This window comes from Globicephala melas, chromosome 18, assembly GCF_963455315.2.
Source record: "Globicephala melas chromosome 18, mGloMel1.2, whole genome shotgun sequence".
Classification (NCBI taxonomy): domain Eukaryota; kingdom Metazoa; phylum Chordata; class Mammalia; order Artiodactyla; family Delphinidae; genus Globicephala; species Globicephala melas.
Window position 1 is genome coordinate 41,690,118 of NC_083331.1, and position 22,360 is coordinate 41,712,477.

The following is a 22,360-nucleotide window of genomic DNA, read 5'->3' on the forward strand; positions in this document are numbered from 1 at the left end:
AGGAAACACAAGCTTTAAATGATACATTAAACAAGATGGACTTAATTGATATTTATAGGACATTCCATCAAAAAACAACAGAATACACATTTTTCTCAAGTGCTCATGGAACATTCTCCAAGATAGATCATATCTTGGGTCAAGAACCAAGCCTTGGTAAATTGAAGAAAATTGAAATTGTATCAAGTTTCTTTTCTGAGCACAATGCTATGAGACTAGATATCAATTACAGGAAAAGATCTGTAAAAAATACAAACACATGGAGGCTAAACAATACACAACTGAATAAAGAAGTGATCACTGAAGATATCAAAGAGGAAATACAAAAATACCTAGAAACAAATGACAATGGAGACACGATGACCCAAAACCTATGGGATAGAGCAAAAGCAGGTTTAAGAGGGAATTTTATGGTAATACAGTCCTACCATAAGAAACAGGAAACATCTCAAATAAACAACCTAACCTTGCACATAAAGCAATTAGAGAAAGAAGAACAAAAAACCTCCAAAGTTAGCAGAAGGAAAGAAATCATAAAAATCAGATCAGAAATAAAGGAAAAAGAAATGAAGAAAATGATAGCAAAGATCAATAAAACTAAAAGGTGGGTCTTTGAGAAGATAAATAAAATTGATAAACCATTAACCAGTCTCATCAAGAAAAAAAGGGAGAAGACTCAAATCAATAGAATTAGAAATGAAAAAGGAGAAGTAACAAATGACACTGCAGAAATACAAAAGATCATGAGAGATTACTGCAAGAAACTCTATGCCAATAAAATGGACAACCTGGAAGAAATGGACAAATTCTTAGAAATGCACAACCTGCCAAGACTGAATCAGGAAGAAATAGAAAATATGAACAGACCAATCACAAGCACTGTAATTGAAACTGTGATTAAAAATCTTCCAACAAACCAAAGCCCAGGACCAGATGGCTTCACAGTCGAATTCTATCAAACATTTAGAGAAGAGCTAACAACTATCCTTCTCAAACTCTTCCAAAATATAGCAGAGGGAAGAACACTCCCAAACTCATCTATGAGGCCATCACCTTGATACCAAAACCAGAGATAGATGTTACAAAGAAAGAAAACTAAAGGCCAATATCACTGATGAGCATAGATGCAAAAATCCTCAACAGATGTAAGGAAGGGGAAGCATAAGGTGTGACAGGGTGAGAGAGAGGCATGGATATATATATACTGCCAAGCGTGGGGTAGTTAGCTGGTGGGAAGAAGCCACGTGGTGCAGGGAGATCTGCTTGGTGCTTTGTGGTCACCTGGAGGGGTGGGATATGGAGGGTGGGAGGGAGGGAGACACGGTAGGGAGGAGATATGGGAGCACATGTATATGTGTGGCTGATTCGTTTTGTTGTAGGGCAGAAAGTAACACACCATTGTGGGGCAATTATACTCCAATATGATGTTTAAAAAAATCCTCCACAAAATACTAGCACACAATCCAACAGCACATTAAAAAGATCATACACCATGATCAAGTGGGGTTTATTCCATGAATGCAAGGGTTCTTCAATATATGCAAATCAATCAACGTAATACACCATATTAACAAATTGAAAGGGAAAAGCCATATGATCATCTCAATAGATGCAGAGAAAGCTTTTGACAAAATTCAACACCCATTTATGATAAAAATCCTGCAGAAAGGAGGCATAGAGGAAACTTTCCTCAACATAATAAAGGTCATATATGCCAAACCCACAGCCAACATCGTTCTCAATGGTGAAATACTAAAAGGATTATCACTAAGATCAGGAACAAGACAAGGTTGCCAATTCTCACCATTCTTATTCAACATAGTTTTGGAAGTTTTGGCCACAGTAATCAGAGAAGAAAAGGAAATATAAGGAATCCAAATTGGAAAAGAAGAAGTAAAGCTGCCACTGTTTGCAGATGACATGATACTATACATAGAGAATCCTAAAGATGCTACCAGAAAACTACTAGAGCTAATCAATGAATTTGGTAAAGTTGCAGGATACAAAATTAATGCACAAAAAACTCTGGCATTCCTACCACTAATGATGAAATATCTGAAAGTGAAATTAAGAAAACACTCCCATTTACCATTGAAACAAAAAGAATAAAATATCTAGGAATAAACCTACCTAGGAGACAAAAGTCCTCTATGCAGCCAATTATAAGACACTGATGAAAGAAATTAAAGATGATACAAATAGACGCAGAGATATACCATGTTCTTGGATTGGAAGAATCAACATTATGAAAATGACCCTACTACACAAAGCAATCTACAGATTCAATGCAATCCGTATCAAACTACCACTGGCATTTTTCACAGAACTAGAACATAAAATTTCACAATTTGTATGGAAACAAAAAGACCCTGAATAGCCAAAGCAATCTTGAGAACGAATAACAGAGCTGGAAGAATTAGGCTCCCTGACTTCAGACTATACTACAAAGCTACAGTAATCAAGACAGTATGGTACTGGCACAAAAACAGAAATATAGATCAATGGAACAGGATAGAAAGCCCAGAAATAAACCCATGCACCTATGGTCATCGTATATTTGGTAAAGGAGGCAGGAATGTACAGTGGAGAAAGGACAGCCTCTTCAATAAGTGGTGCTGGGAAAACTGGACAGGAACATTTAAAAATATAAGATTAGATCACTCCTTAAAACCATACAGAAAAATAAGCTCAAAATGGATTGAAGACCTAAATGTAATGCCAGAAACTATCGAACTCTTAGAGGAAAACATAGGCAGAACACTCTATGACATAAATCACAGCAAGATCCTTTTTGACCCACCTCCTAGAGAAATGGAAATAAAAATAAACAAATGGGACCTAATGAAACTTCAAAGCTTTTGCACAGCAAAGGAAACCATAAACAAGAACAAAAGACAACCCTCAGAATGGGAGAAAATATTTGCAAATGAAGCAACTGACAAAGGATTAATCTCCAAAATTTACAAGAAGCTCATGCAGCTCAATAAAAAAAAAAAAAAGAAAACAAACAAACAACCCAATCCAAAAATGGGCAGAAGACCTAAATAGACATTTCTCCTAAGAAGATATACAGACTGCCAACAAACACATGAAAGAATGCTCAACATTATTAATCATTAGAGAAATGCAAAGCAAAACTACAATGAGATATCATCTCACACCCTTAAGAATGGCCATCATCAAAAAATCTAGAAACAATAAATGCTGGAGAGTGTGTGGAGAAAAGGGAACACTCTTGCACTGCCTGTGGGAAAGTGAATTGGTACAGCCACTATGGAGAATGATATGGAGGTTCCTTAAAAAACTACAAATAAAAATACCATATGACCCAGCAATCCACTAATGGGGATATACCCTGAGGAAACCATAATTCAAAAAGCATCACATACCAAAATGTTCATTGCAGCTCTATCTACAATAGCCAGGAGATGGAAGCAACGTAAGTGTTCATCATCGGATGAATGGATAAAGAAGATGTGGCTCATATATACAATGGAATATTACTCAGCCATGAAAATAAACAAAATTGAGCTATTTTTAATGAGGTGGGTGGACCTAGAGTCTGTCATACAGAATGAAGTAAGTCAGAAAGAGAGAGACAAATATCGTATGCTAACACATATATATGGAAGTTAAGAAAAAAAAATATCATGAACAACCTAGGGGTAAGACAGGAATAAAGACACAGACCTACTAGAGAATGGACTTGACGATATGGAGAGGGGGAAGGTTAAGCTGTGACAAAGTGAGAGAGTGGCATGGACATATATACACTACCAAACGTAAAATATATAGCTAGTGCGTAGCAGCTGCCTAGCACAGGGAGATCAGCTCGGTGTTTTGTGACCACCTAGAGGGGTGGGATAGGGAGACTGGGAGGGAGGTAGACTCTGTTGGGAAGACATATGGGGACATATGTGTATGTGTAACTGATTCACTTTGTTATAAAGCAGAAACTAACACACAATTGTAAAGCAATTACACTCCAATAAAGATGTAAAAATAAGTAAATAAATAAAATAATAAAAATAAAATAAATAAAATGAATAAAGTAGTCAGGAGTCATTCACAAAATCTTTGTGAGTATATATTAACATCCTATTGCCTTACTGCGTGATTATTGAATACATAGTTAATTAAACTGCAGTTCATATTTTTAAAAATATAATCTTTATGCTTCACAAAATAGAGCCTGTGCTTATAACTTAGGACTTAAAACAGCCTTTCTCCCTTCTGAAAGAGGCAATAAAGGACCCTTCAAAATGAAAAAAAAAAAAACTAATTGATAACAAAGTTTTACATTGTTTATGATTTTTTTTTTTTGGTAAATAAACAGGAAACAGGAAAGTAGTATTTTATAAGAGAAACATGAAGTAAATAAAATGAATCAAGTACCTTTCCTATAATATAAAAATTCTCAGTAATTCTTCAGTGTTGTATATGATTTGTTCTTACCTGCCTCGCTACTAAATTTATAAACTCTCACATATAAAAGGTCAAACAATATTTGACAAAGTGGTCAAGAAATCTTAATGGAGAAAGAATAGTCTTGTCAATAAATGGTTTGGAAAAACTGAATAATCTCATACAGAAAAATGAAATTAAACCTGTATCTTACATCACAGAAAAATTAACTCAAAATGTATCAAAGACTTAAATGTAACACCTTTATTCATAAAAATCTAAGTGTAAAACAGGTTAAAAGCCCTTTGACATTGAGCTTGGCAATGATTTTTTTTTTGATATGGTACTAAAAGCATAAGCAACAAAAAATAAATAACTAAAAAGCTTCAGCCCAACAAAATAAATAATCAACAAAATGAAAGGACAACTTACAAAATGGGAGAAAATAGTTGCAAACTAAATGTCTGATAAAGCGTTAATATCCAAAATATAAAAGAAACTCATACAGCACAATAGCAACAACAACAAAGCACAGTCTGATTTAAAAATGGGCAGAGGAACTGAATAGACATCTTTCCAAGGAACACTTCCAAATGCCAAACAGGTACATTAAAAGATATATGATCTCATTTATATGTGGAATCTTAAAAAGTCAAACTCATAGAAACAGATTAGAATGGTGGTTTCTAGGGGCTGGGAAGATGGAGATAATGGGGAGATGTTGGTCAAAGGGCATAAACTTCTAGTTATTAGATGAATAATTTCTGGGGATCTAATATAGAACATGGTAACTACAGTTAGCAAATCTGTATCATATACTTAAATTTGCTGAGAGAGTAGCTCTTAAATGAAGAGCTACTTCATACCATGAAAAAAAACATGGTAATTATGTGAGGTGATGGAAATGCTAAGTAACCCTCTTGTAGTCATCATTTTTCAATATATATATATGTATCAAATTATCATATTGCACACCTTGAACTTACCCAAAGTTACATGTCAATTATATCCCAATAAAGCTAAAAAATTTAAAACAATATTGCTTAAATTAAAAAATAAGTAAAATAATATTGTTATGGTCACATGATTTAAAACCTATTTCAATGAAACAAAACAGAAATCACAGAATTAAATCCACAAATATATTCATACTTGCTATAGAGATTAGCTTTACAAACCAGTATAGAAAAAGAAACTCAATATGTGACTTGGGACAATATCCTATCCATAGGGGGAAAAAATGAAATTACAACACTATTTCAGCATATTTCCCAAAGCAACTTACAAATAAAAATGCTTAAAATTTGAACATACTTCATATATATCTTTGAGAATTGGCATAGCAAAGGTCTGCTTTAAAAAGCATAAACAACACAAATCATAAAATAAAGGACTGATGAGTATTATTACATTTAATAAACAAACTAGATGAAAAGGCATGATATTACAAGACCAGAAACAGACAAGTAATGTGTATTTTCACTGTGTAAGAGACATTTTTGAAGTAAGAAAAAAAAAGGAAAGAAAAATGGTCCAATAAAATTGGACAAAGTTAAAAAACAGGAAATTCATCTAGAAATAGATACAAATGGGCAAGGCATATGAAATAATATCCAGCTGCACTAGTCATCAAGAAACTAAATTAAATATGCCACAATTATTAGACTGGAAAAGAATGTTAATGCATGCTAATGCTCAGTGTTAGTGATGATGTAGTGAAATGGGAACTCTGAAGTTGCTTTTGGAAATATAACTTTGTATAAACTTTTGAGAGGCAAATTTTTACTCGAAATGTTGAAAAATGCACAATCTTGAATTAGTGCATATGTATGTATATATGAGAAATTCTTGTTTATGCAAACTAGGGAAAAGTGTTCAAAGAAGTACATTGCATCATTATTTTTTTCCAATAGCCTAACTTGGAACTAACCTAAATAGGGAGAATAAAAAAGATCAATATTATATATTCATGTAATGGTATTCAAATTAAGAAATAAAATAAATGAATAGATCTATGTGTATGAAGAATGGACAGATGTCTAATACAAAAGGTGTAGTGAAAATATAAGTCTTATGAGGATGTCAGAAGTATAATTTTTAAATGTACAGATTAATGCATACATATCGTAAAATATACTTTTATATGTAGATTAAAAAGATGTTTTTAAAATTCTTACTGCTAATTAGAGAAATAAAAGAGAAATGGGAATTAACAAACATACAAAGTGTATATTAGGCCTGAGTAAAAAAAGATACATCAACTTCAAACTTATGTCTAAGTATGTTTATGTGTATTGAGAGTGAAATTTTTCCTTCCTTCCAAAACACTGTACTAAGTGTGTGCGATCTATGGCCATTGTTGCAAGCAAAAAGGATTTAGCAATGAATGAAATCCCTCCCCTCAAGGAGTTCATATTTTGTTGGGGGAGAAATATAATAAGAATATAAGCAAAGTATGTAGAATAGTAGGTATAAAAAATTCTATTTAAAAAAATGTAATGGGGAAGAGAGGGTAGACAGTAGTTAATGGGAGGTGAAATTATGACATTTTAGTGTTCAGTGAAGGCTTTAATTATAAGGGAGCATTGGCACTGAATTGTATTTATCCTTTTTTTCTTAAAAATATAATCTTAAGAAAATGCGTTTATAATTCATTAAAATTTCCAATTTTTGAAATTGAGCAATTAAAATTTGTTTAATTTTCAATAGTTTCAAAAGCACCACCCATTGATTAATGGGTAATTTTTGAATGATCGTTGCATGTGAAGATTGCTTCTGATACAACATTAAAATATACATTAGGAATATTTTCTTTTTTTTTAATTGAAGTGCAGTTGATTTACAATGTGTTAGTTTCTGGTGTACAGCAAAGTGATTCAGTTATATATATATATACTGAATATGTATACATATATATACTAAATAAGTATACATATATATATACATTCTTTCTCATATTCTCTTCCATTATGGTTTATTACAGTATATTAAATACAGTTCCCTGTTCTATACAATAGAACCTTTTTGTTTATACATTCTATATATAATAGTTTGCATCTTCTAGTCTCAAACCCTCACTCCAATCCTCCCCCATCCCCCTCTGCCTTGGCAACCACAAGTCTGTTTTCTATGTCTGTGAGTCTTTTTATGTTTTGTAGATTTTTGTACATTTTCATTTTGTAGATTTTTGTGTCATATTTTAGATTCCATATGTAAGTGATGTCATATGGTATTTGTCTTTCTCCTTCTGACTTACTTCACTTAGTATGATAACCTCTATGTCCATCCATGTAGCTGCAACTGGCATTATTTTACTGTTTTTTTTTAATGTATGAGTAATATTCCATTATATGCATACAACATATTCTTTCTCCATTCATCTGTCAATGGACATTTGGGTTGTTTACATATCTTGGCTATTTAAATATTGCTATGAACATAAGGGTGCATGTATTTTTTTGAATAACAGTTTTGTCCAGATATATGTCCAGGAGTGGGATTCCTGGATCATGTGGTAACTCTATTTTTGGTTTTTTGAGGAAACTCCATACTGTTCTCCATATGGCTGCACAAATTTACATTCCCACCAACAGAGTAGGAGGGTTTCCTTTTCTCCACACCCTCTCCAGCATTTGTTATTTGTAGACTTTTTAATGATGGCCATTCTGACTGATGTGAAGTGGTATGTCATTGTAGTTTTTATTTGCTCTAATAATTAGTGATGTTGATCATCTTTTCATGTGCCTGTTGGTCATTTGTATGTCTTCTTTGGAGAAATGTCTATGTCTTCTGCCTATTTTTCAATTTTTTTTTTGTTTTGTTTTGTTTGTTTTGTTTGTTATTGAGTTGTATGAAGTGTTTGTGTATTTTGGGAATTAAGCCCTTGTTGGTCACACCATTTGCAATATTTTCTCCTAGTCCATAGGTTGTCTTTTCATGTTGTTTATGGTTGCTCTTGCTGTGTAAAAGCTTATAAGTTTGATTAGGTCCCATTTGTTTATTTTTGCTTTTATTTCTATTGCCTGGGGAGACTGACCTGAGAAAACATTGTTACAATTTATGTCAGAGAATGTTTTACCTATATTCTCTTCTAGGAGTTTTATAGTGTAATATCTTATATTGGAGTCTTTAAACAATTTTGAGTTTATTTTTGTGTATGGTGTGAGGGTGTGTTCTAACTGCATTGATTTACAGACAGCAGTGCAACTTTCCCAACACCACTTGCTGAAGAGATTGTCTTTCCCCCATTGTATATTCTTGCCTCTTTTTTCAAAGATTAATTGATCATAGGTACATGTGTGGGTTTATTTCTAAGTTCTCTGTTCTGTTCCATTGATCCATATGTCTGTTTTTGTGCCAATACCATGCTTTTTTGTTTACTGTAGCTTTGTAGTTTTGCCTGGAGTCTGGGAGGGTTATGCCTCCTGCTTTGTTCTTTTTCCTCAAAATTGCTTTGGCCATTCTGGGTCTTTTATGGTTTCATATACATGTTTGGATTAGTTATTCTAGAACTGTGAAAAAAGTATGGGTAATTTGATAGGGATTGCATTTAATCTGTAGATTGCTTTTGGTAGTATGGCCATTTAAAAAATATTAATTCTTCCAATCCAAGGGCATGGGATATCTTTCCATTTCTTTAAATCATCTTCAATTTCCTTTATCCAGGTTTTAGAGTTCTTAGAATGTAAATCTTTCACCTCCTTGGCAGGTTTATTCATAAGTTGTTTTTTTTTATGTGATTTTAAAAGGGAATTTTTTTTTAACTTTCCCCTTCTGATATTTCATTGTTAGTGTAAAGAAATGCAACAGATTTCTGTATGTTGATCACGTATCCTGCTACCTTGCTGAATTTGTCAATCAGTTCTAGTAGATTTTGTGCAGAGAATTTAGGGTTTTCTATATATAGTATCATGTCATCTGCATATAATGACAATTTACCTCTTCCCCTCCAATTTGGATACCTTTTATTTCTTTTTCTTGTCTGATTATGGTGGCTTGGATTTCAAGTACTATGTTGAATAGAAGTGGTGAGAGTGGATATCCTTGACTTTTTCCAGATTTTAGGAGGAAGGCTTCCAGCTTTTCACCATTGAATATTATGTTGCCTGTGTGTTTGTCATAAATAGCTTTTATTATGTTGAGATATGTTCCTTCCATGCCCACTTAGGTAAGAGTTTTTATCATGCATGGACACTGAATTTTATCAAATGCTTTTTCTGCATCTATTGAGATGATCATGTGGTTTTTGTGTTTTCTTTTGTTGATGTGGTTAGTGTATCACATTGATTCTTTTGCATACGTTGAACAATGCTTGTGGCCCTGGGATGAATCTGACTTGCTCATGGTGTATGACAGTTTTTATGTGTTGTTAGATTCAGTTTGCTAATATTTTGTTGAGAATTTTTGCATCTCCATTCATCAAAGATATAGGACTGTAATTTTATTTTTTGGTAGTGTCTTTGTCTGGTTTCGGTATCAGGGTGATGGTGGCTTCATAGAATGACTTTGGGAGTGTTTCCTTCTCTTCAATCTTTTGGAAGAGTTTGAGAGGGATTGGTAAAATTTCTTCTTTGTATGTTTGGTAGAATTCCCCAGTGAAGCCATCTAGTTCTGGACTTTTGTTTTCAGGGAGGTTTTTGTTCTGTTTTTTTATTACAGATTCTATTTCATTGCTAGTGGTTGATCTGTTCAAATTATCTATTTCTTCTTGATTCAGTTCTGGTGGGCTGTATGTTTCCAGAAACTTGTCAATTTCTTCTAGGTTGCCCAATTTGTTGACATATAATTGTTCATAGCATTGTCTTATAGTTTTTTGTTTGTCTGTTTGTTTTTTGTATTTCTGTGGTATCAGTTGTAATTTCCCATGTGTCATTTTTATTTATTTATATATAATTTTTGAGCTCTCTTTTCTTGGTGAGCCTGGCCAGAAGTTTGTCAATTTTGTTTACCATTTCAAAGACCCAGCTGTTGGTTTTATTAAATTTTTTCCATTGCATTTTTTTTTTTTTTTTGGCGCTATGCAGGCCTCTCACTTTTGTGGCCTCTCCCATTGCAGAGCACAGGCTCCAGATGCGCAGGCTCAGCAGCCATGGCTCATGAGCCTAGCTGCTCCACAGCATGTGGGATCTTCCTGGACTGGGGCACAAACCCATGTCCCCTGCATCGGCAGTTGGACTCTCAACCACTGCGCCACCAGGGAAGCACTTCCATTGTTTTTTGTACATATTTTATTTATTTCCTGATCTTTGTTATTTCCTTCCTTCTGCTGATTTTAGGTTTTTTTGTTCTCTTTCTAGTTATTTTAGGAGGTAGGTTAAGTTTTTTATTTGAGATTTAATATTCCATTAAAAAATATTATAAGATAATTGTTGTAATTCCCTGTACTATATGATATGTCCTTGTTGCTAGTCTATTTTATACATAGTAGTTTGTATCTCTTAATCCCATACCCCTATCTTGCCCCTCACCCTTTCCCTCTCCCCTTTGGTAAGAATTAGCTTGTTTTCTATATTGTCTGTTTCTGTTTTACACATACATTAATTTGTATTATTTTTAGACCCCACATATAATTGATATCATACAGTGTTTGTCATTCTCTTTCTTATTTCCTTAAGCATAATATTCTCTAAGTCCATCCACCTTGCTGCAAATGGCAGAATTTCACTGCTTTATCTTTTTAATAGCTGAGTAGTATCCCAATATTGTATACCACATCTTTATCCATTCATCTGTTGATGGGCACTTGTATTGCTTCTATACCTGGTTATTGTAAATAGTGCTGCTATAAAGATTGGGGTGCATGTATCTTTTCAAATTAGTGTTTTCATTTTTTTCCAGATATATACCCAGGAGTAGAATTACTGGATTATATGGTAGTTCTATCTTTTTTTTTTTTTTTTGAGGAACTTTCATACTGCTTTCCATGGTGGCTGCACCAATTCACATCCCCACCAACAGTGTACAAAGGTTCTATTTTCTCCACATCCTTGCCAACATTTGTTATTTGTAGACTTTTGATGATAGCCATTCTGACAAGTATATGGTAATATATCATTGCTTTTTTTGATTTGCATTCCCTCCCAGACTTCAGACTATACTGCAAAGCTAATCGAAATGGCATGCTACTGGCACAAAAGCAAACACATAGATCAATGAAACAGGATAGAGAGCCCAGAAATAAACCCATGTACCTATGGTTAATTAATCTACAACAAAAGGAGCAGAAATATACAATGGTGAAAAGACAGTCTTTCAATAAGTGGTGCTGGGAAAACTGGAGAGTTACATGTAAAGCAGTAAGAATAGAACATTAGTTCACACCATATACAAAAGTAAACAAAATGGATTAAAAATCTAAGTATAAGACCAGAAACCATAAAACTCCTAGAAGAGAATATAGGTGGAACACACTTTGACACAAATTGGAGCAATAGTTTTTTGGATCTATCTTCTGAGGCAAAAGAAAAAAAGCAAAAATAAGGAAACAAGACCTAATTAAACTTAAAACCTTTTACACAGAAAAAATTTAACAAAATGAAAAGACAGCCTAGGGTATGGAGAAAATATTTGCAAATGATATGACTGACAGGAGGTTAATGCCCAAAATATATTAACAACTCATACTCTTCATTATCAAAAACAAACAAACAACCCAATCAAAAAGTGTTCAGATGACCTGAATAGACATTTGTCCAGAGTAGACTTACAGATGACTAACAGGTGCATGACAAATTGTTCAACATCACTAGTATCCAGTTATTTTTAATACATTCACCATAGTTGTACAACCATTGAAAATAATTTTTGAAAATATGTATCCCACTAGAGGAATCCCCATACCATACACATCTCTTTCCATTCCACCTATCCCTGACCCCTAGCAACCACTACTTTCCTTTCCTTTCCTTTGATTTGCCTATCTTGGACATTTCATGTAAATGGAATCATATAATACGTAGTCTTTTAGGACTGGCTTCTTTCACTCCACATAGTGTTTTCAATGTCCATCCATGTTGTATCATGTATCAGTACTTCATTCTTTTTATTGCTGAAAAATATTCCTTTGCATAAATATACCATATTTTTTATGCATTATCAGTTGATGGACACTTGAGCTCTTTATATTTTTGTCTAGTATGAATAATGCTGTTATAAACCTTCATTTACAAGTTTTTGTTTAGATGTATACTATTATATCTATTGTCTATGTACGTAGAAGTGGAATTGATTAGTCATATGAAAACCTTATATTTAACATTTTGATGAACAGCCAAGATGTTTTTCAAGGAGCTGCATCATTTCACAATTGTCATAAGCAATATATGAGGGTTGCAATTTCTCCACATTCTCCACATTCATGCTTTTATCTGTCCTTTAGGTCATAGCCACCCTAGAGGAAGTGAAGTCATATTGATTTGCATTTCCCATGTGGGTAATTATTTTGAACATCTTTTCACTGTACTTTGTATATACTGTTTAAGATATCTCTATTTTTTAATCGGGTGACTTGTCCTTTAATTGTGTAATTGTAAGAGTTTTGTTTTGTTTCTGTTTTTAATATACATTCTGGATACAAGTCCCTTGTCAAATATAGATTTGCAAACATTTTATCTCATTCTGTGAGTTGTCTTCTCACTTGATGGTGTCCTTTGAAGCACAAAAATTTTTAATGTTTATGTACTTTTTCTTTTGTCACTTATTTTTTGGTGCCATATCTAAGAAGTAAAATATACTGATGTGGATATATAATAACAGGAAAAAAAAAAAACTTTTCCATTACTGAACACCTCTAAAATCTTGGTGATAATTTTAACAGTTGAAATTACTACTGTCAGCTAATGTAGATTCATTGAATTACCATGGCTTTAAGAAAAACCATTAGTGATAAATGACAACTTAAATGTTTGAACTTACAATACAAAAACAAAGAAATTAGCTCTTTAATGCTTGACATTTTGTATGAATACTCAGCAGAGTTGGGTACATTAATAGCTGAAATGTTAAAAAGAATGCACAACTTATAATGTTATAAGATCTATTAAATAATAAGAATTTTAAAAATATTCTCATTGATTGCTTCAAAAGTAATCTTTTGTCAATTATGGAATCTAGAGAGTACTTAGACTGTTACTCTAATAAAAGAGGAGTAAAAATTATTCCAAGACTCTGTTTTGGAATTTCAGCTATGTAATTTATCCTTTAAAAACAAAACTTTTAAATTTATACCTACTTTTCATAAAAAAAATGTATTTTATCAACATGCAAACTATAGAAAGTGAATAATTAGATATTACAAAATTTGTGTTTATAAAAATACTAATTATTATTTTAATTGGCTTTATGGAAAAAAGTAGTCATAATTTTGAACTAATAAAATACCATTTGTTATGGATTGAATTATAAATTGTGTTCTCCCCAAATTCATATGCTGCAACCCTAATGCCCAATGTGACTGTGTTTGGAGACAAGGTCTTTAAGGAGATAATTAAGGTTAAAAGAAATCATAAGGCTGGGGCCAAAATCAGATTTAATTTGATATATTATATGGATAAAAGCATATACAGAACAATCACATATCTGTTCATTTATATGTACTGAAGCCAACTGTATTGCATGGAATGTTTACAAAAATTTTAGAAGTTCAGATTTTTTTAATTGAATATGACACTTGTTTACTTTAGCAAATTCAGTAATTTTAATAACATTTAATCTTTTCCTTTAAAGTATACTTTGTTTTTATCAATCAAAAATCATATTGTATTAGAGCTATATATCAAATAAACTTCATAAAGTATTAATATTCTGTTAGAAATGTGGTTCCAGCAATAGTTACCCAAATACACTGTAGTTTTTATGTCAGCTTTGATAAGATCATTATAAAGAAAATTTTGCCATATCTGTCAGTCAACAATAGTCAGTAAATGGTATCAACTAGAAGAATTGTGATGAAAAATATTTATAAAATAAAGTAAATGGTCAATATTTCATTATTCTATTCTTTTCCTATTTTTAATGGGCAACTTAATTTTTCCCTTTCATCTAATCTCAAACTGTGTTGGATAACTTCTATTTGCCCCTCTAGATCTACTCATTACACTTCTTCACCTAAATGTCTGCCCTGGCATATATGTACTCTATCATTAGAAATTTTTTTGTCTGTTTCCTGGCTACTGGTTTATTTCAGTGAATGAGATCCTAGACAGGATGTCAACCAGAAGTTGGAGCATGAAGTGAGGGCACTTATCTTTCCCTGCCATGTTAACCTAGTTTGGTTGGGTTCCATGATTGTAGAGCACTGATTTTCACAAGCTATCTGTACTTTTCGTCCAGGTTTTGGTAATTGTTCCCTCCCTTCTTTATCTTAGTTCTAGAAGTGGTAATAGCTTTGCTGTTATAAACTCCCTAGAATCATATCAGCCTTTCTGATTTGCTATACTCTGCTCACACTTTATAAATGTTCTCTTTATTAAGCACTCCCTGCGTTTTTCTATTTAGTAAATCTTTTATGCTAATACCCTGTCTGAAATTTCCAAAACAGATACTTTTCATTTTGAGAGAACTTCTGTAAGTTATGTTAATAATATGATGCTAATGTCCTCAATTTGAAGCATAAAAAAAGTTATTTAAACTGATTTTCTCCAATTTATCTATGTGCCAACTTAGAATTACTAATCTCAGTAATCATAATGTATGAGTCAGATTTCTGTAATGAAACTTGCAGACCTATTCTGGTACTGAAAATTTATTTGGAACCCTAAAAATGTCACAATATTCAACAGAGCAATTAAAGTTTATGACTTACATTCATGAAATTTAGAATTCTATTTGTAATGACCAAACTGGTGACTTTTAATATTGAGTTCATTTGAGAATATATTTTACGTAGCTCACTATATTATGAAAAGAATGTTTTGTGAATCACAGAAAGTGGAAATTTGTTTTCATATTATAAGCAGCTGCATAAAAAAATGATACCATATTTGTAGCAAACATAGAATGCAGGGTACTATATTTAGCTAGTCTCATTTCATGGATCTAGGAATGAGAATGTACTGATGCTTACATTTATAAAAAAGAAACTAAAGATTTTGATGAGCCAGTTTTGGACATCACTGCTATATCCAGTCTTTCTGCCCTAAGAAAATCTTCTTTCAAGTCTGAGTTTACATTCTGTTGCTTCTGCACAACTTTCTGTAAGCAACCCCTTAAAAACATTACCTTAGGGAAAAAAGTCTTTCATTCTTGTGCAGAACTGATTCCTTCTTCTGTCCTGTTCCTTCCTCTCCTCTACTATTTGAAGAAAGAAAACAAATTAAAAGGGAAATCATTATAATACAGTGTGGACAATACTGTTAGTGCTCAGAGAATTCCCATCTACACCTCTAAAACCAGTCCTTCATGAAATTGGGTTAGAGCCAAGTGACTAGTTCTGTTGTAAAAAAAAAAATGTGAGCAGGGTATAATGCACAGCATAGGGAATAGAGCCAATAATATTGTAATAATCTTGTATGGTGACAAATGGTAACTAGACTTATTGGGGTGATCATTTTGTTGTGTATAAAAACAACAAAATCACGATGTTGTAAATCTGAATCAAGTATCGTAAATTAATTTACTTCAATAAAAAATGTAAGTGAATGTGATATAGAAATTAGTGCCAAAGGAGGGTGTAGCTCTCACAAAAAATAATATCTGGCTTAGTATCTGAACGGATATCAGTGACAAAATTATTCTTGAAGATTGGAATGATGATTATCTGTATCAGGCAATGGTAAAATATTTAGTAATATTGCTATCTGTTCTAAGTAGGAAAGAAGACTCTTTCCTCCCTCAGCCATGACATTTAAGGAAAAAAAAAGAGGTTTAAAAATATGCATTGATATTTATTGACTATGTTTATCAAGATATTACAAGAAGGAGATGGAGGAAAGAATCAGCAGATTCAATAATTTTCAAAAAAAGATAAGAGCCTTATAGAACTAGACAAAACTACTGTTCTTATATCCTAAATAGGTAGAAAGGGGATTAAAAAAAGCTTTGAACAAAATAATATAATGATTCAGGGATAAATAGATTAAGGATGAAGACTTTACACCTATTTTTCCTGATATTTTCAATGTAGACACCATTAGGTTGAGAGAGAGGAATGGAGCAAGAAAATAAGAAATAAAGCAGAATTGAGAAGTATATTAGCATTTTGTTACTAGAGTATAAAACTCAATAAGATTAGAAATCAAGTAAACATTTGTGGGAAATCTATTTCCAAATAAACTACAAATCTAGGGGCAGAAAATTCTGACCTGAGGCTTACAATCATGTTGAGTCCTGAAGTTGCATTGACAACATAGGTTCCTGGTGTTTCTATTCCCTCACTTTCTGTTCCCTTTATTCTCATATTAGCTTTTCTCCTATGTTCCAGACTGATTTTGGACCCAGTCTATTCCTTCTACATTTCTTTCATGAAATCAGTTACAAAATCATATAGTTTTATCTAAAAATAGATTATGACAATTTAAAAAGACTGAAATCCACAAACTCCTTTCTAGGTTTCACAACATATATTCCAGAGCTTATTTGACCTTTCCACTTAAATAGACCTCAAATTTAAAATGTCCTAAAATGGAGCTCTTTTTTCTCTCACTACTCATTCCACCATTTTGGGCTTGTCCTACTCTCAGCTTTCCCATCTCAGTAAATGGTACCACAATCAAACCAGAGTTTCATTTAAAAAAGAAAATATATATGTATATTATAAATATTTAATATAGTATTTATATTTATTTCTACATAATATTTATTTATGTATTGTTATTATATATTGGTAAAAATCTCTTCTGAGACAACAACTTTACAGTCCTATTACTCCCACAGTATCCAGAGAAGTCATGCAATTTCCCCACATATATACCTTCGTCATCCCTTGGAGCTTGGAATAAACTCCTTACTATTACCTTCTATATAGTGTATAATCTTCAGCTTGATTAAATCTCCAATTTATTCAACTCCTTGCTTTTAATGCCTTTGTTTCAGCCATGTCAGTTGGTCTTTCTTATTTTCCTTAATCATAATGCACTCCTCATATTCCTCAAATTAGTATTCTTGCTTCTATAGTTGATATATTTTCATCCATCAGGTCTCAGGTCATCTGACACCTCCTCACAGAGGCTTTTAGATCTATTTATATAAAATAGTACCATCATTCCTTTGAAATTTCATCACTCTATTAATTTCATTCAGCATTTATTAAAATTTGAATTATCTTTTTATTTATTACTAGTCTTCACAGCTTGAGTAATGACCTACATGGGGCCAGTCTCTTGATATTTTTGGCCACTACCGTGTCCCTAAATGCCTCACTTTGGAAAAAAAATGTTGAATGAAATAAGGAAGATAATGAATAGATTGAGTATATCTAACCAATATTTATTCCTCACTCTATTATTTTAGAATAAGTCATTAATATGATGACTATGACTATCATTCTTTTCTCTTTGACCTAAGTGTAATTCTATTATGAAATTAGATGAAATTTAACTTTTTTTTATTTTTAATTATAATTTTTTATTATATAAAAATTTGGAAGCCTCTATTGGGAACAATACCCACAGTCCAGTAATAATTAATGTTTGGAAATCCATAAGTTATGTTTTTAAGAGATTCTCCATTCCTGGTCATGTATAAATAGCTATGTGCACTTGCTAATAACTCTGATAATGAACCTACCAGCCAGTGACAAGAATATGTATATATCCTACCTTGTAATAATTTCTCAGTATAGGAAAAAAATTTACTATATCTAAGGATATATATTAGATGTTTGTATTTTTCATAAGAAGATAATATTAACTGTATAACTGTTAATTTAAGTCTTCTTATTACATCAAATGAGAGATGAGAGAACAGAGTAATACCAAGGAATCAAAAAGCAATGGGACACAAGATAACTAATCCAGAGACCAAGGATTCAAGTAAATAGTAACAGCTTAAAACATCCTCTCTTATTACTATAAAATGTCCACAGTCACATAACAGTTGATACCAAAACCAACAATAATTTGCCGAATGTTTTGTCAAACATTTGGAATGAACATTTAACAACTTTACATTTATAATTTTATTTATAAATTTCTACTTATCTCATTGAGTTATTGCAAGAATCAAAGGAGTAATCACACACAAAGCATTAGGAACTCATGCCACTCAATCATACTAGTTTAAATCTATATTAAAATGTAGCTTTCCTTAAATGTTATATTAGAGGTATCATGTCTGAATTTCAATTTGCAGTTCTGTAAAAAACCAAATACCTGTCAAAGTAAGGACTGAAACTACATAACAACTTTGCCTAGACATCTGCTAAAATAATCTATTACCTTATTGAGTCTCTGTTTCTTATTTGTAAATTAAAAAAAATATTGGAAAAATAGAGCTACTGGATAGTACAGGTTTTTAGAATTTCTGAATATATGTTGCACTTGTAGGAAGTATAGTTATATTGTAGTTCCAGAACAAGTCCATTGTAACCATCGATTTAATATGGGGAGGGGGAAAGGAAAGCTGTGACAAAGTGAGAGAGTGACATGGACATATGTACATTACCAAACGTAAAATAGGTAGCTAGTGGGAAGCAGCCTCATAGCACAGAGAGATCAGCTCGGTGGTTTGTGACCACCTAGAGGGCTGGGATAGGGATGGTGGGAGGGAGAGAGACACAAGAGGGAAGAGATATGGGAACATATGTATATGTATAACTGATTCACTTTGTTATAAAGCAGAAACTAACACACCATTGTAAAGCAATTATACTCCAACAAAGATGTTAAAAAAAAAAAAAAAAGAAAGTTCTTGAGGAGCCTACAAAGAACCCAATGTATGCATTCTGACTTAAAAAAAAATTCTATTCAATATTAGTTTATGGCTTAATGATATATACAACTTCTTTCTAATTAATTAAATGTGTTATTAAAAAAACAGGTTTATCACCTAAACTCTAAACATTATTTCCAATGATAAATCTAAATATTTTCCTAAATGTTGCTGTTGATAAGAACCACAGAGACATTACTTAAAAAAAAGAGGAGAAGGGCTTCCCTGGTGGCACAGTGGTTGAGAGTCTGCCTGCAGATGCAGGGGACACGGGTTCGTACCCCGGTCCGGGAAGATCCCACATGCCGCAGAGCAGCTGGGCCCATGAGCCATGGCCGCTGAGCCTGCACGTCCGGAGCCTGTGCTCCAAAACGGGAGAGGCCACAACAGTGAGAGGCCCGTGTACCACAAAAAAAAAAAAAAAGAAAAAAAAGAAAGAGGAGGGAGATGGAAAGAAAGAAAAAGAGAGAGAAAGAAAGAGAAGGAGTGGGGAAGAGAAGGAGGAAAGAAAATTTTAAATCTTGGAATTTCTGATTCAGTGGGTATGCAGTGGTACCCAGAAGGGTGTGTTCTCAAGTCAGATATATGCACAAGTTACTATAAGAAAGCTGCTTAACTCATAATGGTTTATGAAATAGATTTTAAAGGATCATTAACAAATTAATATAAGGACTAAAGTTCAGTCTCAACCTCTTATTTTACAATAGTATTTGTGAAATGGCTTTATATTTTTAGGTGTATATTTTAGCCTAATTATCATTAAATAATTTTTATTTAGAAAGAAGTCATGTTTCAATTAAATATTTTTCTTAGCCTCTTGTTCATGTAGTTGAGTGATCAAACTATATAAAGACATATTTTGATTCTATTTCTTTAAATAGTTAATTCAAATTCTACTTAATTGGCACCAAAAAGGGTGTATATTTAGGCATGTATGCTTAAAAATATGGAATGTTGGGCTTCCCTGGTGGCGCAGTGGTTGAGAGTCCGCCTGCCGATGCAGGGGACACGGGTTCGTGCCCCGGTCCGGGAAGATCCCACATGCTGCGGAGCGGCTGGGCCCATGAGCCGTGGCCGTTGAGCCTGCGCGTCCGGAGCCTGTGCTCCGCAACAGGAGAGGCCACAACAGTGAGAGGCCCGCGTACCGCAAAAAAAAAAAAAAAAAAAAAAAAGAAAGAAAAATATGGAATGTAAAATAAACATAAAATATATTTTTGTATAGTCTATGTGATTGTCTAAGGAATCTCTTTAACATATGAAATAATATTTTATTCATCATTTTATTGTGCATAATACTTTGAAATTTAGTAATGATCATAAAACCAAAAACAATTTTTTAAATGCTACTGCTTGTATGTCATCCAGTTCAAACACAATGGTTTGTAGATTAAGAAACTGAATTTGGAAAATGTAAAATGGTTTGTTTTTCAGAGATTCGATCCCAAGTCACCATATCATACAGCATATTAATATAATCTCCATATATGTATATACATTGGAAGATTTAAAATTAATACATAGGAGTTGTGTTATATTAAAAAGTTTTTAAAATTATAATTTTATAATGCATGTTTCAGAATCTTAAAAAATGCAGACAGTTACAGAAACACATCATATGATCACAAAGATTTTTAAGCTGTTAAATGAACTTCAGGTCAGATGCAGAGAACATGTAAAACTTGGAAAAGATAATGTCTAACAATAATACAAATCCTTTATTGTACATTAACACCTTCAGAAATGAGTAATGTTCTAAGATTAACTCCACAGAAAGTTACAAATGAAGGTCAAAATAAAATGTAGTTTCATGAAACAAAATCAGCCATAGAATCCATCTAATATTCTATTATGTCTGTTGCCATTAATATTTTCCAATAAACATAACTTAAGATGTGTCTATGATGGATGATATTTATCTTTTAGAATCTGAGATATTTTGCTATTTATCTGAATTAGAAATATTATGTATTCTATTCCTCATTATGTGCCTAATTAATTCACTGTATTAAAATTTTATCTTACTTTGTTCAGATCAGGCAAGCTAAAAAATTTTAATTTCATTGTGCTCAAAAATTAATTCTTTCTGCTACTTTGAGGACAGATAACTTATTCATATTCCTCAAATCATTAGAAAGTATAATCTTACTCAACTTTTTTGTGAAAGTAGAAGACTTCTTGAAGTGTTTTTCTTCTTGCAAAATACTCAAATTTAATAATAGTTTCAAATAGTAAATCAAATAATGCAATAATTTATTTTATATGTGATTTGTATTGTTTATTATGCAGAACAATGTAAATAATGACTTTATGAAGCTAGATTTCCAAAGACTAATTCTAATCATTTTAAAATACTTTGAATCTTTAGGTTAAAATTTCAATATATTTTATTGTAAATATTTTAGAAAGTTATCTCCTGTTTTCTTCATATCTATGAATAAATTGGAACAGACAAAATAAAAGTTTGTTAATTCTAAATAGCAATAATTTATCAAAACAGCAATCACATGATAGTGTTTGAATATTGCATAAAGTTGTTATAAGTAATACCAAAAGAACTATCTCCCATTAGCTATCTGTCCCACAGAATCATTTAGCTCTCCAGTTGTTCCATTAGAGTCTTGGTACAAAAACGAATAAGTTAAATGTAATTATAGACTTAAGGTTTTAGAAAAATCAATGTCCTTTCCTGTTTATACACTATCCTTTTCATTGAGTGATTCTAGTGGTTAGAATTATTCATTATCTTGAAGGCTTTAGGTTGCAGAATAGAAAATACAAATGGAATCAACTCTTTACGTAGAAAAGTCCAACATTAGTGAAACACTAGTTTTTTTTTTTATTATACTGAATACTTTTATTGCTGTGGTATGAACTTGCTTTTTAATATCCTGTGAATTTGCCTACTTGCCTTTGATTTCACAGTTGCCTATAACTCCTTTCTTGTGAAATGTCCAGAATAGACAAACCCTTAAGGACAGAAAGTGGATTAGTGATTGCTAGGGCTAGTTTGCAAGAGAGGAATGGAAAATGAGTAATAATATCTATGGGTTTTTTGAGGGGAGTTATAAAATATTTGAAAGTTAGAAAGTAA